General features: G+C 44.4%; 1 long non-coding RNA gene across 1 annotated transcript; it reads left to right on the forward strand.

Annotated features, from left to right (window-relative positions):
- The first annotated feature begins 3,837 nt into the window (after positions 1 to 3,837).
- LOC120644139 lies at positions 3,838 to 4,429 on the forward strand. Its single transcript, XR_005663442.1, has 3 exons — positions 3,838 to 3,991; positions 4,077 to 4,243; positions 4,333 to 4,429. It is a non-coding gene; the product is annotated as an uncharacterized LOC120644139 (long non-coding RNA).
- Positions 4,430 to 14,904: the final 10,475 nt, after the last annotated feature.

A 14,904-nucleotide genomic window follows, 5' to 3' on the forward strand; every position in this document is an offset into this window, starting at 1 on the left:
CTCATAGCTCGCCGGGAGCGACTGGATAATAACATCAGTAGCCAAGTCTTGGTGAAGTTCAGAACCAAGTCTATCCAAAGTCTCAATGTAACCAATCATTTTGATCACATGAGGACTGACTGGGCTACCTTCTGCCAGCTTGCACGCAAACAAGGATTTTGAGATATTGAACCTCTCAGTCCTGGCTTGGTTCTGAAACATCCCACGCAGCCCCTCGATCATGGTATGAGCATCCGCATGCTCATACTGCTTCTGCAGATCAGGGGACATGGTGGCGAGCATCAGACAGCTGACATCAAGTGAGTCATTGCAGTGCTTCTCATAAGCTCTGCGATCAGCAGCAGTTGCATTGTCAGGGAGATCATCAGGATATGGCTGCTCAAGAACATACTCCTTTTTCTCTTGCCTGAGAACAATTCTCAGGTTGCGGTACCAATCAATAAAGTTTGTTCCATTCAACTTTTCTTTCTCAAGAACAGAACGCAAATTGAAAGCGGAATTGTTATTGGCAGACATGATCTACAACATTAAAGTAAAGCAAGATTTCAGCACTAAGTTTATGTAAAGACTTTCATTAACTGATTTAACAAAAGACAACCTACTATATCAAAGTCATCTTCCCTCTAATGACATATAGTGGTTCAAGATCCATAATCACTAAAATTCTAGTGAGCTTTAGCATCACGGCTAGAAAAGTAGTGATACAGGTAAGTAACAAATTACTAATCACATCTCTATGCGACTCTTGTTTGTTGGGTGGCATCCAATGCCCCGGCCCCAACCCTATGCCTTAAAGCTCAAAACTGTTTTGATAGCTTTGCTGAGTAAACCAATACTATGCTTGTGAATGTCTGACATCCACCCTATACAAAAGTGATAGCTGAGGGTACTCTACTTTGGTAAACCTACCACACAACGATCAAAATTTATAGGTGCAGCTATTGGTAAAAGGCATCAAAAACTCAACCTTTTCTGAGGGAAACTATTCTATCATGATTAAAGCATCCACCATATGTAAAAGCATGAAAAAATAGTATGACAGAAAAATAAACATCACAAGCATATAATCATATTATATTGTGAATAGTATGGCCTCTTGCATCACAATGGGCACCATCGCCATGGCTCCAAGGTGACCTCCATTGCCATCCGTCCTGTCTTGTGGTGATCATCATCGCCATCATGATTGAAGCCTCCATGAAAAGATACTAAGCTACTACATCTAATAGCTAGTGAAATAATTACATGAGGATTCAAACATCACAAGTCGACACGCAGGTCGTTATACAATAATGGTGCAACCTCAACCCGGTTGTGTTAACTTGCGACACGTAGGCCGCACAAATCATCACATACATCATCACATGACATTGAGGCCATACCATTCACATCACACCCTGCAAAAACAAGTTAGGCGTATGACGTGTTCTACCAAAGTAGCGCTTGAGAAGCCGCTACAGCGAGAAAGCTACAGCGAGAAAACCTCACGGAATTACACAGATCGCATCTATGGAATCCCTATGAAAATCTCATCAGAGTGATCGCATCACCTCAAATCCGAGCCATTCATAATGCCTCAATTTTCACTAGGTCAATCACTTTGACCGTGCAAACTTTGCACTTGAGAAGACTGCATCTACACATGACCTTGATCTGTTGGTTCAATCTGCTGACTATGCACACAGTTAGTCCCGATGGTGATTCCAGCCGGTAGGGACATGTCGTATGCATAACAGAGAAAGAACACAAACTAATCTTTTGTCATATGCCGCGCAATCAACTCGCTCCAGTTTTAACCCCTTATGACCAATTGATCTAATCAAACCGTGCAAAAATAATAGATCCAATCTACTACAACAACATATCACCTATATGCAAAAGATCCAGACCAAAAACTACGCAACCTGGCTTTGATACCACTGTGTATCAGAATCGTTGCAGAGCTTGAGCCGATTGGATTATCTGATCTTATCAAGATGTAAAAAGATTGGAGACGTGACAAGAGCAATGAGTGGCCTCACAGGACTGCAATATTTGAATTTATCATATGTCTCTTGCTTTGGATTACAACAAGTCCTTGTCAATCTAACTAAACTAAGGTATTTAAATTTAGAAGGTAGCCTGGACGGCCGACAAGATGAAGCTGAGATTGGTAGTCTACTAGAGTGTGTCAGTAGCCTTTCCAATCTAGAGTACCTTAATTTAGGTTGGAATTATAATCTGTGTACCATACCTGAAAGCATTGGGAACCTCAGAGAGCTAAATACCCTAGACCTCTCGTATTGCCGTAATCTACTAAGGCTGCCAGCTAGCGTATCTGCAATTAATAGTCTGAGGTTTCTACATGTATCTGGTTGCACGTGGTTAGATATGGCCACACTACCTCAGAACAAGAATACTTCAGTCTTGTTACCAAAATTTGTGGTCCATGCTGGTGATGGTGAATCCAGCAGCAATCTTTCTGAGCTCGAGGATAAACATCTAACCATGTTCGCTCAAGAAGAAAAACATCTAACCGTGTTGGATGTAAGCGGGCTTGAAAATGTGAAGTCTGCAGAAGAGGCAAAGAGAATAAAACTGGCGGAAAAGCAGAGTAGAGGTTGCTACTTATCTACCTAGCCTGACACTTGTTAACCTCTGGGACTTGCCCAGTTGCAATGTCCTACCACCACTTGGTCAGTTACCAAACCTCGAGTGATTGAACATCCATGGAATGGGAAGCATTAGGAAGATTGATGGGGGCTTTTACGGGGCCAGAAGAGCATTTCCTCAACTTCAAGAGTTTTCCCTATCCCATATGGATTGCCTGGAAGAGTGGAATGCGGCATACTAAAGTGGTGAGGATGGTTTGAATGTGTTCGCATTCCCAAAACTTAACACGTTCTGTCCCGTTGTTGAGGTTCAAAACGCTGCCTCCAGGAAGGCACATGTACATAGATAATAATGACCAAGTACTATTGTCGTCCTGGGAGAACAGAGGCCACACCAGTGCTTCCTCCTCTACTGCAACCAAAGTGCTTGAGGTGAGATGCTGTGAGGCTAAGGCACCTCTGCATCAGTGGAGCTTGCTGCGCCACCTCCCCTGCCTCGAACACTTAGATATTAGTGGCTGCAGTCATCTCACATGTAGCTCAACAGACTTACTTCTAGGTACCTCCTCCCTCGAGACTCTGATTGTGGAAGATTGCAAAAATGATGCTGTGGCGCTGCCTGAGACTCTCAAGCAACTCAAAGTAATCAATTGCAAAGGCATCAAGACTCTACCAGAGAGCATACAACAACTGACATGCCTCCAAGTTCTCATAATTAATGGCTGTCCTGAACTTGTGGCGCTGCCGGAGAGGTTAGGAGACCTCACGTCTCTCGTGGATCTCATGTTACACAATTGCAACGGCATCAAGAGCCTTCCAGAGAGCATCCATCAACTCACATGCCTCCAACTGCTGAAAATTAATGGCTGCCCTGAAATAATTCAGTGGTGCAAATCAGAGGAGAATAAGATGAAGCTCGCTCACATCGAAAGAATAGTACGTGCCCTGCCATTCTATCCAGTATAACATTCATTATTTGCACAGGCTACCCTTTTGCCATGTTAGCATATATCGGATCTATTGTCAATTACGTATCTTAGAGGTTTTTCATTCTTGTAGTAATGTATATATTATAATACATTTTCCTTCCTTTTTCTCAAAAGGAAAAGGTTGTCCTGTTTTATTTTACAAACAAAAATGAAAACATATAACGGTGGACTGATTTACAAATGAAAAAGCATATGCTTTCTAGTTCATAAAGATTCACTTATCTGCCAATTTCAGCACCGTAGTAATAAATGCAAGCTTTGACAATTACAATACAAAAGGAAATTGCAAAAGCTTAGTTTCTTATCTGCTTATTTTCTCTAATATGCAAACTTGCTTTTCAGATATTAGATGATAAGCGGTTTCTTGTGATCAGGCGTCGGTATGAGACATGGCGGGAACCAAAACTAAAGGTATGGTGCAAGACAGTTTCTTAAAATTTGTCTCGCCTGATTCCGACCAGCTCATGCACAATCAAGATGACGCTTTTTTTTTCAGAACAAAGGTGCCCCAATGAGGACGATGGAAGATTTAGAGAACACGACCAGGGATGCAGTTGGCACCGATACAAACCATCCATCACGCCTGCGGTCAAGAGAGTCTGGGCTTTCAAAGGAGAAGTATGATGAGAGCAAATATGAATGTGAGGCTTCAAAGCAGCAAAGGTGAAGAATTTCGTCCTAGCATTGTACTGCCATGTATGCCTGTGCATTTCTTTCTTTTTGTTGACGGTTGCTTATTTCCCCTTTCGCAGAGAAGTCCTTAAGCTGTCAAGAGATTTTGAATCGTTAACGACAAAGGATGAAAAGAGTGGTTCAAGTGAGGCAGGCCATGCCGCACACCCACTGGATGACTGGACCTTCCAGCGCAGCAATTCAGCTTGGGAAGCTGGATCGGCTCTACCACTACGCCTGGAGCCAGCAGAATCTAGAGGCGACGCGAGCCTGCAGCCGAGCTGATCCGTCGCAAGGGAGGCATGGCGAGGCCATGCTGTGGGGCCCTGCAGGCTACGCCTCAGATGTCGCCTCTCGCTGGTGCGCCCGTTGATGTTACCAGCATCTTCGGATCCCCTCCTGCAGCACACCTCACCAGCAGGCCCTCGAGCACTACCCCCTTTGTCATCAGTATACAGTGCCCTGCGCTGCCACCCACCACTCCTGGTTCCATGTACACCTTCACGGCCACCGCTCGTCCGCCCCTACCTCTGCCATCTACATCAAGGACAAATGATGAAAATGAAGCAGCAGATGAAAGGTATAAAACGTTATTTCTGAAAAAAGCACTGCATAATAACACAAAGCCAACTTCTCAAGTGTTGTCAATCGAGGTCGGTACATAGTTAAAATAATGTCTAACATGAACTACAGGGAGAAAAGAAAAGCTACGAGTAACTGAAGTGCCATGTATGCTTGCTCATTTGTTACTTTTTGTCGACGTGGTACCTTGCTTCTCCTTTTGCAGAGAAGTCCTTGAGCTGTCAAGAGATTTTGAATCGTTAACGGCAAAGGATGAAAAGGGCGTTGCAAGTGATGCAGGCCAAGATACCAACCCACTAGAGGACCTGCCAGCGCAGCTGTTGGCGCAGAACTAGGGCCAACACACGAAAACGCTTGAACGCGCAGCGAGTGACGGCACAATGCAGCGCCGATGCTCAGACCGGTCAGACCGGTCGGGTATACCGATCAGACCAGTTGTCGCCGAGCAGGCCGGCGGTGAGACCAACGAACGTCGCCCGGAAAGGACCCGTCGGGGCAGGCGCACGTAGGGTTGTTCTAGGATCGGCAGGCCACCTAGAACGCCCTCAATCGACGTAGAGACGACGGAGGAACAGCAAATAGTAGATTGGAAAAGCTAGGGCAAGAGAAAAGTAAAAACATAAAAGTTGTATTGATTTGATCGATTGGATACCTAATCGACCGTGACCCTTTATATTTATAGGGTGGGGTGGACTTATCCCGCAAGAAATCCTATTACAAGATCTAAATCTATTAAAATCCCTAGTTGTACTCGGATTCCACTTGGACCGGTCAGACCGGTCGGCTGCTGCCGGACGGACTACAGCGTCTGACCGGTCAAACCGCTAGGGCGTACCGGTCAGACCGGTCGGTATTGTCGAATGCCAATTTTGGTTGTCAACATATGCCCCCCTGTTCTTTGGCAAAGTTTGCGTGCCAAAGAACACTCTTCTGAACCAAAATTGTCTAAGGGCGATAACGATTTATCGGCCGTATCTTGCTTCTTCCTCAAATTGATGATGAAACAACTTGCTTGGGCTTCCATACCTGCTTCTTGGTCACCGACCTTGTTGGTATAACCTCTGCTTGCTGTTCCATGGACTCTTTCTTGCGCATCCTTTGCAGCCTCCTCTTTTGGGTGTGAGACAAACCTGAAGGACACCACTTCGGCTGTAGGTATTTTGAATCTTGTTTTATGTTCTTCTCACACTCCTTGCTGCAACCAATGTTCTTTTTGACCAGATTATCGTTAATCGGTCTTTGTGAAGCAAAGCTTGGATATATAGGAGGATAATGAATATAATATGACTGCATGTGCATCCTACTATAATCCAAAGGCATATAACAAGAATACCAGCAATAACATGGAGAAATCGGTCCATTAAATGAATTACCTTGGCTCAAACTCGATTGCTCTTGAGACGATGACGGATTTGTATCCTTGACTTTGTCTGGCCGTTCCCTCTGCCTCTGGACGACTCCTTTCTTCTCATATTTGGCCAAGAGTTCTTTAAAACTCGGCCTTTCTTTTTCTTTCTTGTTTCTGGAATTCTTTCCAGAGATTCCAGATCGACCGGTTAGACCGGTCTCCAGACCGGTCAGACCGGTCTGAGCAAACCTGGCACCCTTCTTCTGTTCTTGCCCCCCCGAGCGTTGAATTCTTCAATGAATCTTCAGGGACCTTCTTTGCTGGAGCTTCCTGATGAGATTTCGAAGGCTCAGACCTTTCTTCACCAATGATTATATTTTTTCCTTTTGTTGATTCGGCTTGATTTGGCCGAATTAACACTTTAGGATTACTCAATTCAAGCACATGTGTATGTGCAGGGAAAGGATTCTGATCCACCTTCATTTGTGGAACAATTATTCGGCCTTCATTAACAGCCGATTGAATCTGTCTCTGAAGCACATTACAATCATTAGTCGCATGAGAGAAAGTATTATGAAATTTGCAATAAGCTCGCCGTTTTAATTCTTCAAGCGGCGGTATGACATGCGACATCTTGATGTAACCATTCTTATTTAATTCATCAAATATCCTCTCACACTTGGATACATCAAAAGTAAATCTTTCTTGCCGATCTTTAGGAATCGGCTTAAGAGAACCGCAAGTGCAAGGTTTATCATTAGAGGACCAAACAAATTCAGCGGTATAAACATCTTTACCTTCATCGTCCGAACAATTGGAATCACACCCGAGCACATAAACAGGACGATTAGGTTTTTCATTGGACTTTTGAGAATCTCTAGCTTCTTTAGCGCGGCTTTCATTAGCCAGAGCCTTTTGTAAGACTTGACTAACATCTAGAAATTCTTGTCCCTCTAGCTTTGCTTTATGAAAATCAAGTAAACCAGCAAAAGCTAGATCAGCTAAATCTCTATCAGAAATTGCCAAACTATAACATCGATTTCTAGTATCTCTAAATCTTCTAATATACTCAGAAACACCTTCATGTATCTTTTGCTTAACCGATGTGAGATGTGACAATTTCAATTCAGTTTCACCACTAAAGAAATAATCATGAAATTTTTGCTCTAAATCAGCAAAAGTGAAAACTGAATTGGGTGGCAATGAAATAAACCATGTAAATGCAGCACTCGATAGAGATAAAGGAAATAACCTCAATTTGTAAATATCATTAGTGCTAGCTTCACCACATTGTATAATAAATTGACCTATATGCTCCAATGTAGTTCTACTATCATCACCAGTGAATTTAACAAATTCAGGAATTTTAAACCCTTGAGGATATGCAACATAATCGTAATTCTCAGGGTATGGCCTTTGATAAGATCGGCATTTGGCTTTAGGCTCTATACCAAAAGTTTGCCGAAATATCTTAATCGCCTCCTCTTTGATACTACCTGATCCAACATCATCGGCGTTAAGCCGATTTGTGATCGGTGTACTACTAGGTTGAGCAAAGTTCGGCGGTGTGGAATGTCGCAACGAACTTGCTGCCCCATATGGCACATTGGCATGAGGTGATGCATTAGAATTAATTTGGCTTTGCTGATTAACCGAATTAGTCACAATAGCATTATTCGTTGGAATTGCCGAACCACGAATTGCCTTATCGGTATTAGATGTAGACGCATTATTACCGACAGACTTCATACCAAGATGTATTTCAATTCGGCTAAAACGGTCATCAAACATATCATGCATATTTTGACCAATAAATTCCAACTTATTATTCACATGAGAAGAAACAGCATCATCTATAGCATTAGCTATTTCAGAATTAAGGACAGGCTGCTTGTTCTCATCGAAATTTACCTCAAACTGTGAAGCATCGAAGCCGGCATCTGTCGTGACCTTCCCTTGTCGGTCGATGGAGAAGTGCGAGATGTACTGCTTCATGGCTTCTTCCTCCAGCTTCTGGATCTCCTTCTCCTTCTCCTCTCTGATCTTCTTCTGGATGTCATCAAGAGCCTTCTGTTGTTTGGCCGAAAGTTCCTGAACAGTCGGCCTTTGGATATTGGCGGCATCAACATCACTAGGTTTAGGAATTTTACCGGCCATGGCAGCCGATTGATTCTTTCCCCAGTGGAGTCGCCAAAAATATGTTGGCGCAGAACTAGGGCCAACACACGAAAATGCTTGAACGCGCAGCGAGTGACGGCACAATGCAGCGCCGATGCTCAGACCGGTCGGGTATACCGGTCAGACCGGTTGTCGCCGAGCAGGCCGGCGGTGAGACCAACGAACGTCGCCCGGGAAGGACCCGTCGGGGCAGGCGCACGTAGGGTTGTTCTAGGATCGGCAGGCCACCTAGAACGCCCTCAATCGACGTAGAGACGACGGAGGAACAGCAAATAGTAGATTGGAAAAGCTAGGGCAAGAGAAAAGTAAAAAGATAAAAGTTGTATTGATTTGATCGATTGGATACCTAATCGGCCGTGACACTTTATATTTATAGGGTGGGGTGGACTTATCCCGCAAGAAATCCTATTACAAGATCTAAATCTATTAAAATCACTAGTTGTACTCGGATTCCACTTGGACCGGTCAGACCGGTCGACCCTACCGGTCAGACTGGTCGGCTGCTGCCGGACGGACTACAGCGTCTGACCGGTCAAACCGCTAGGGCGTACCGGTCAGACCGCTCGGTATTGTCGAATGCCAATTTTAGTTGTCAACAGCAGCAATTCAGCCTGGGAAGCTGGATCGGCTCTACTACTATGCCAGGTACCAGCAGATCAATCCAGAGGCGACCCAAGCCTGCACCCGAGCTGATCCGTTGCAAGGGAGCTACGGCGAGACCATGCCACGGGTCTCTGCTGGCTGCGCCTCTGACGCTGCCTGTCGCTGGTCCATCCACCACTGATATTGGTGTCTTCGGATCATCTGCTGCTACACACCTCAACAGTGGGATGAAAACAAAAGCTACGAGTAACTGCACATATCAATTAAATAATCTTGCCCCCGAAGTAAAACTACTATTGTAAAATGATACACTTTGACTTTTCTTTAAGCCTTGTATGTTCGCCTGAAATGTGTAGTGCCGAAGCTGGAAATGGGATTGGTCGTCACAAACGTCTGACTCTTTCAGAGCAATTCTGGCTGGCCAACAGTAAGAAAACAGTAGTAGGCAAGAAGACAATAAATTCAGTCCGAAAACAATTGCAGCCATATCATCAGAGAGAGGGGATAACAAAGAAAAGCAGCTGCGAGAATCCGCTGCCCCCGAGACAAATGAAAGAGATGGATGTGTGCTTCTCTACTAGAGCATGGAAGAAGACCTAATCGTTAATATAGACAATGCTTACAGAGCATCATTTAACGTTCTCTATAGCCAACACCTACTAGCGAGTTCACATATTATCTTCTCTCTTACCATGGTCAACGCCTCACAAGCCCACATGTTGATGCCCACTCAAAATCCGCGTTAGGCTGTCGTCTTCGTACTGAACGAGACCCGTTAAAATACTCTCTACCATTTGGACCAAGTCCTAATGTTCTGCCAATCTGCCTGAACAATCCTTTTACTCTGGCTAGTTGGACGGCACAAATGTGCAGGTTTCCTGGCGACACAGGTTTTGAAAAAGCATTTGGTGTTCAAGCTAACCTGGAGACGCAGGTTTGCTGGTCACAACCGAACCTAGCTCTATTTTGATCTATGGATTAAACTTTAGGCCTGAAAGGATCGGGTGCTCTAGCCTAAGAGGGGGAGGGGGTGAATTAGGCACTCTAAAAACTTAGACCTACGGCTCCAACTAGTTTGCACAAAACTTAAACTAAAACATGCTATCTAGATATGCAACTATAGTTGTTCAAGTGTGGAACCCCTATCCTAAAAGAGTTTAGCAACCTATAGCCTTTTCTATCAAGAAACTACTCTATGAAAGTAAAGGCACACAAATTGCTAGTATGAAATGCGGAAGCTTAAAGAGCGGGATAGGAGATAGCAAACTCTTGACGCGGGTGTTTATCCCGTGGTTCGGTTAGCCACAAAGGCACACCTACATCCACGTTGTTGTAGCACTCACTAAGAGTATTGCTACTCGGCCATCAAGTCTCTTCCGTGAACACAATCACGGTCACCTTGGCCCCGGATTCCACTAAGGAGCTTCTCCACAAAGGATGGGGGTCTCCACGTCCCCCGCACAAAGTGTCGTCGCCTCTCCACACCAAGTCGGAGGGTCGATGACGTTGCCGGCGAGCTTCAAAGCTCCAAGGTGCCGGCGCACCAAGCTCTTGTTTTGGTTCACTAGAGAACCACAACACAAAGGCTTAAGGCCTTACAATCACACTCACTAAGAGCTAATCTAGCACTCACACTTTACAAAGCTAGTGCTAAAAGATAAGGATATGATCAATGAGCTCTTCTTTTGGCTTGGAGGTGTTCTTGGATGTGTATGAGGTGTCTTGGGACTCCAGCAAACTTCAAATGGCCGAGGAATGCCATATATATAGGCCTCCAAGTCGTGGAGCCGTTGCTCCAACGGTCAGCAAAATTCTGCGTACCATCGGATGAACCGATGCCTCTGGCAGGGGTAGCGTCGGTTCATCCGGTCACTCTCAGACCCAAAGTAGCCATTGAGCTTCTGACGGACTGTTTGCTGACGTCATTACACCGGTGCTTTGCTCCGATGCATCACCGGTTCAACCGGTGCTAAAGGATCTTCTCCTGGGCGATTGACATCGTCTCTGGAACATAGTATGCCCAATGCACCGATGCCTTTCGTGGATCCGTCGGTTCAACCGGTGCCTCACAGACTTGCATCAAAAGCCAGGCCATCGGATCATCCGACAACCATCGGATGCACCGATGCCTATAGCATCGGTTCTTCTGGTGCTACTGAAATATCTCTGTTTTGATTTCTTTGACTATGATTGTTAAGATGACCATTCTCAGGCTTTTAGATTCAAATAATGACAAAGAGAAGATAGACGTAGCTAGGCCCGAAGGGCCGCCCCTACGGTTGTTCCGCTATAGGCATCCAAGTCAAAGAAATCAAGACAGAGATACTTTAGTATCACCGGTTGAACCGACGCTGAGAAAATTACATACGTCGGTGCATTGACTTGGAGCACACCAGGAAGTTTAGTATCACCGGTTGAATCGACGTTAGGAAAGTTGAATACGTCGGTGCAATGGACCCAGAAGCTGAGGCAAGGTCTATACACCGGATGAACCGACGATGGGGTCTTGGTGAACGTCGGTGCAGTTGTCCAGAGAGTTTGTTTTTTAGAGTTCACAGGACAACTACACTCACCGGTTAAACTGACGCAGCATCGGTTGATTGCCCGTACACGTAACAGCTAGTTTTTGAGGCGGGCAGTTTAGTATCACCGGTTGAACCGACGATGGCTATTAGAGGTGCGTCGGATTAACCGGCGTTAAGTATTTTTCTGGCAGCTTTTCTCCAACGGCTATATTTGCTTGTGCTGCCTATATATTCCCCCAAGGCCGGGTCATTTTGGTGTGCTGGAGTTGCTGAAGCCTGCTACACTTGAAGAACACCTCCAACCACCTTAGAGCTTCATTGTACATCATATAGTCTTAAGCACACTTGTGAGAGTGCATAGTGCTTGATTAGGCTTAGTTCTTGAGAGAACTAGCTTGAGTGAAAGTCTTACTGTAGCAAGCATCTTGTGTACTCGTCGTGTGACCCTCCGACTTGTTGTGGAGAGGCAACGACACTTTGTGCGGGGAAGGAGACCCCTCTTGGTGAGAAGCTCCGATAGTGAAGACGGTGCCGTGGGTGACGCTTCGAGAGAGACGGTGGCGGTGGCCTTGTCTTGGTGACTTGGGGTCACTTAGCCTTTGCTTGCCGGGAGCCTTGGTGGCGAACGCAAGACGGTGATCAAGCGGAGAGACTCGGCATCACACTTGTTCGTGTTGGACAAGTGGCCGTGGACGTAGGGAGGGACTTGGTGTCCTAACCGAACCACGTTAAATCATGTGTCTTGGTGTCTTCACGGGAGTTTGCATATTCTCTACCTTATCTCTTTACTTACCGTATTACGTTTCCGCATTTACTCTATCTTGCGTGCCTTTACTTTCCTAGTTAGTTTGATTAGAATTGGCTATAGGTTGCAAGTCTTTTAGGGGTAAGTAGAGAGTAGCATAGATAAACCTTAGTCATAACTAGCATGTGTAGGACGTGTTAGGTTTATCTCATGCAAATAGATTGAGCCCTAGGATAGAAAGCGATTAGCGACCCTATTCACCCCCTCCCCCTCTAGGGTCGGACACCCCGGTGATCCTTACAGTCAGCGTCAGTGTAACATTCAACCTCAAGGTTATCTGTTCTCTTATATGTTAACATGTAATGTTTTGTACCTTGGCAATATCTTAATGCCTTCTTAACACCTACCCAGTGAGCCCATCCTGGATTAGACTGATATCTGCTTAGTACTCCGACTGTAAATGCCAAGTCTGGACGCGTACAGACTTGCGCATACATCAAGCTTCCAACAGCTGATGCATATGGAATATTACTCATCTTACTTCTTTCAAAATCATTCTTGGGGCACTGACTTCCATTTAGCTTATCGCCCTTCTGCAACGGAATAGGTGACGTGTTGCACTTATCAAGATTATATCTCTTGAGCATTTTCTCAATATAAGCTTTCTGAGATAATCCTAGTACGCCTTGGGCTCTGTCTCGTTGTATATCAATGCCAAGTACATACGAGGCTTCACCAAGATCCTTCATATCAAAATGAGATGAGAGGAAATTCTTAGTCTCATGCAACATGTTCTTATCATTGCAAGCTAGCAGTATGTCATCCACATATAGTACTAGAATTATTAGTTTTCCACCCTTGGCTTTAATGTAAATGCATCTATCTGCATCATTTTCCACAAATCCGAATTTCTTAATAACTTCATCGAATTTGAGGTTCCACTGTCTGGACGCTTGCTTAAGTCCATAAATGGATTTCTTTAATCTGTATCCCATGTCCTTTACCTTTAATGACAAAACCTTCCGGTTGCGCTATATAAATTGTCTCATCTAAGTCTCCATTTAGGAAAACAGTCTTAACATCCATCAGATGTAACTCCATATCAAAATGGGCTACAAGTGCCATGACTACTCTGAATAAATCTTTAGTCGACACAGGAGAGAAGGTTTCGTTATAATCGATCCCTTCCTTCTGTGTAAACCCTTTAGCTACGAGCCTTGCCTTGAATCTTTCGATCTTCCCTTTGGAATCACATTTGGTTTTGTAGACCTACTTGCAGCCTACTGTTTTGACTCCATCAGGAATTTCTATTAAATCCCAAACCTGATTAGAACTCATAGACTTTAGTTCCTCTTCCATGTCTTCAATCCATTTAGTCGAATTCTCACTTTCAACTGCCTCTCCGAATGTGGCAGGGTCATTAATCTTCCCAACATCATACAAATCCTCACTTAAATATATCTCATAACAGTCAAGAAGAGCTGGTTTCCTTGGCCGAGTTGACCTTCTTAATGGTTGTTGTTCAACTGGCTGAGGAATTGGTTGAAGCTGCACTACTGGCACGACTGGCGCATGCGCCTCTGGAGGTGGCGCCTGAGCCTCTGGAGGAGGTGGCGCCTGCTCCCCCATTGCTGTCACTGTGCTACTCATTTGAGGAATAACTGGTGGTACAAACTGATATACCATCGTAGGCTCTGGAACTATTGGATCGGGAAGCTCAACCCGCAGTCCTTCGAGACTGATATTCGTCTTTGGAAATTCTTCATTAATTCCCAAATCTTCTAAGAATTCAGCCTGTCTGGTCTCAACGAACTTAGTGGAGCGACCAGGACAGTAGAATCGATACCCTTTAGACTTATCTGGATAACCAATAAAGTGATAGCTCACAGCATTAGAATCTAATTTCTTATGATGTGGATCAAATAACTTAGCCTCAGCAGGACAGCCCCATACTTTTAGATAATTCAGAGACGGTTTCCTCCCAATCCATAATTCAAATGGTGTATTGGGAAATGACTTAGATGGAACCCGGTTAAGTATATGAGCTGTTGTTTTTAATGCTTCCATCCACAACTCCACAGGCAAGCTAGAATAACTGAGCATGCTCAGTACCATATCCATTAGTGTACGGTTGCGATGTTCAGCAACTCCATTTTGCTGTGGTTCTCCCGGCATGGAGTATTGTGCTCTTATGCCATTTTCCTCTAAGTACTTGGTGAATGGTCCCTTAGTCTGACCATATTGTCCAAGTTTACCATAATATTCTCCACCCCTATCTGATCTTACAATATTAATGGAAGTGTTGTGCTGTTTCTCAACTTCTTGTTTATAGACTTTAAAAATTTCTAGCGCATCTGAACGCTTACGAATGGGGTAGATATGTCCATAGCGAGAATAATCATCAGTAAATGTTATAAACGAATCATAGCCATCTACTAATGTCCTGAGAGTGGACCATAGATATCTGTGTTAATTAATTCTAGCACGCCCGAACTTCTAGTAGCACCTTTCTTAATAATCTTAGCGTATTTTCCATTAATGCAGTCAATGCAGCAGTCTGAATCGGAGAAGTCTAACTTATCAAGTATTTCATCTTTAATGAGACGTTCCATTCTCCCCCTCAAAATGTGGCCTAAACGATAATGCCACAATTTCGAAGATGTCTCATTAA

This window comes from Panicum virgatum, chromosome 8K (genome assembly GCF_016808335.1).
Source record: "Panicum virgatum strain AP13 chromosome 8K, P.virgatum_v5, whole genome shotgun sequence".
Classification (NCBI taxonomy): Eukaryota; Viridiplantae; Streptophyta; class Magnoliopsida; order Poales; family Poaceae; genus Panicum; species Panicum virgatum.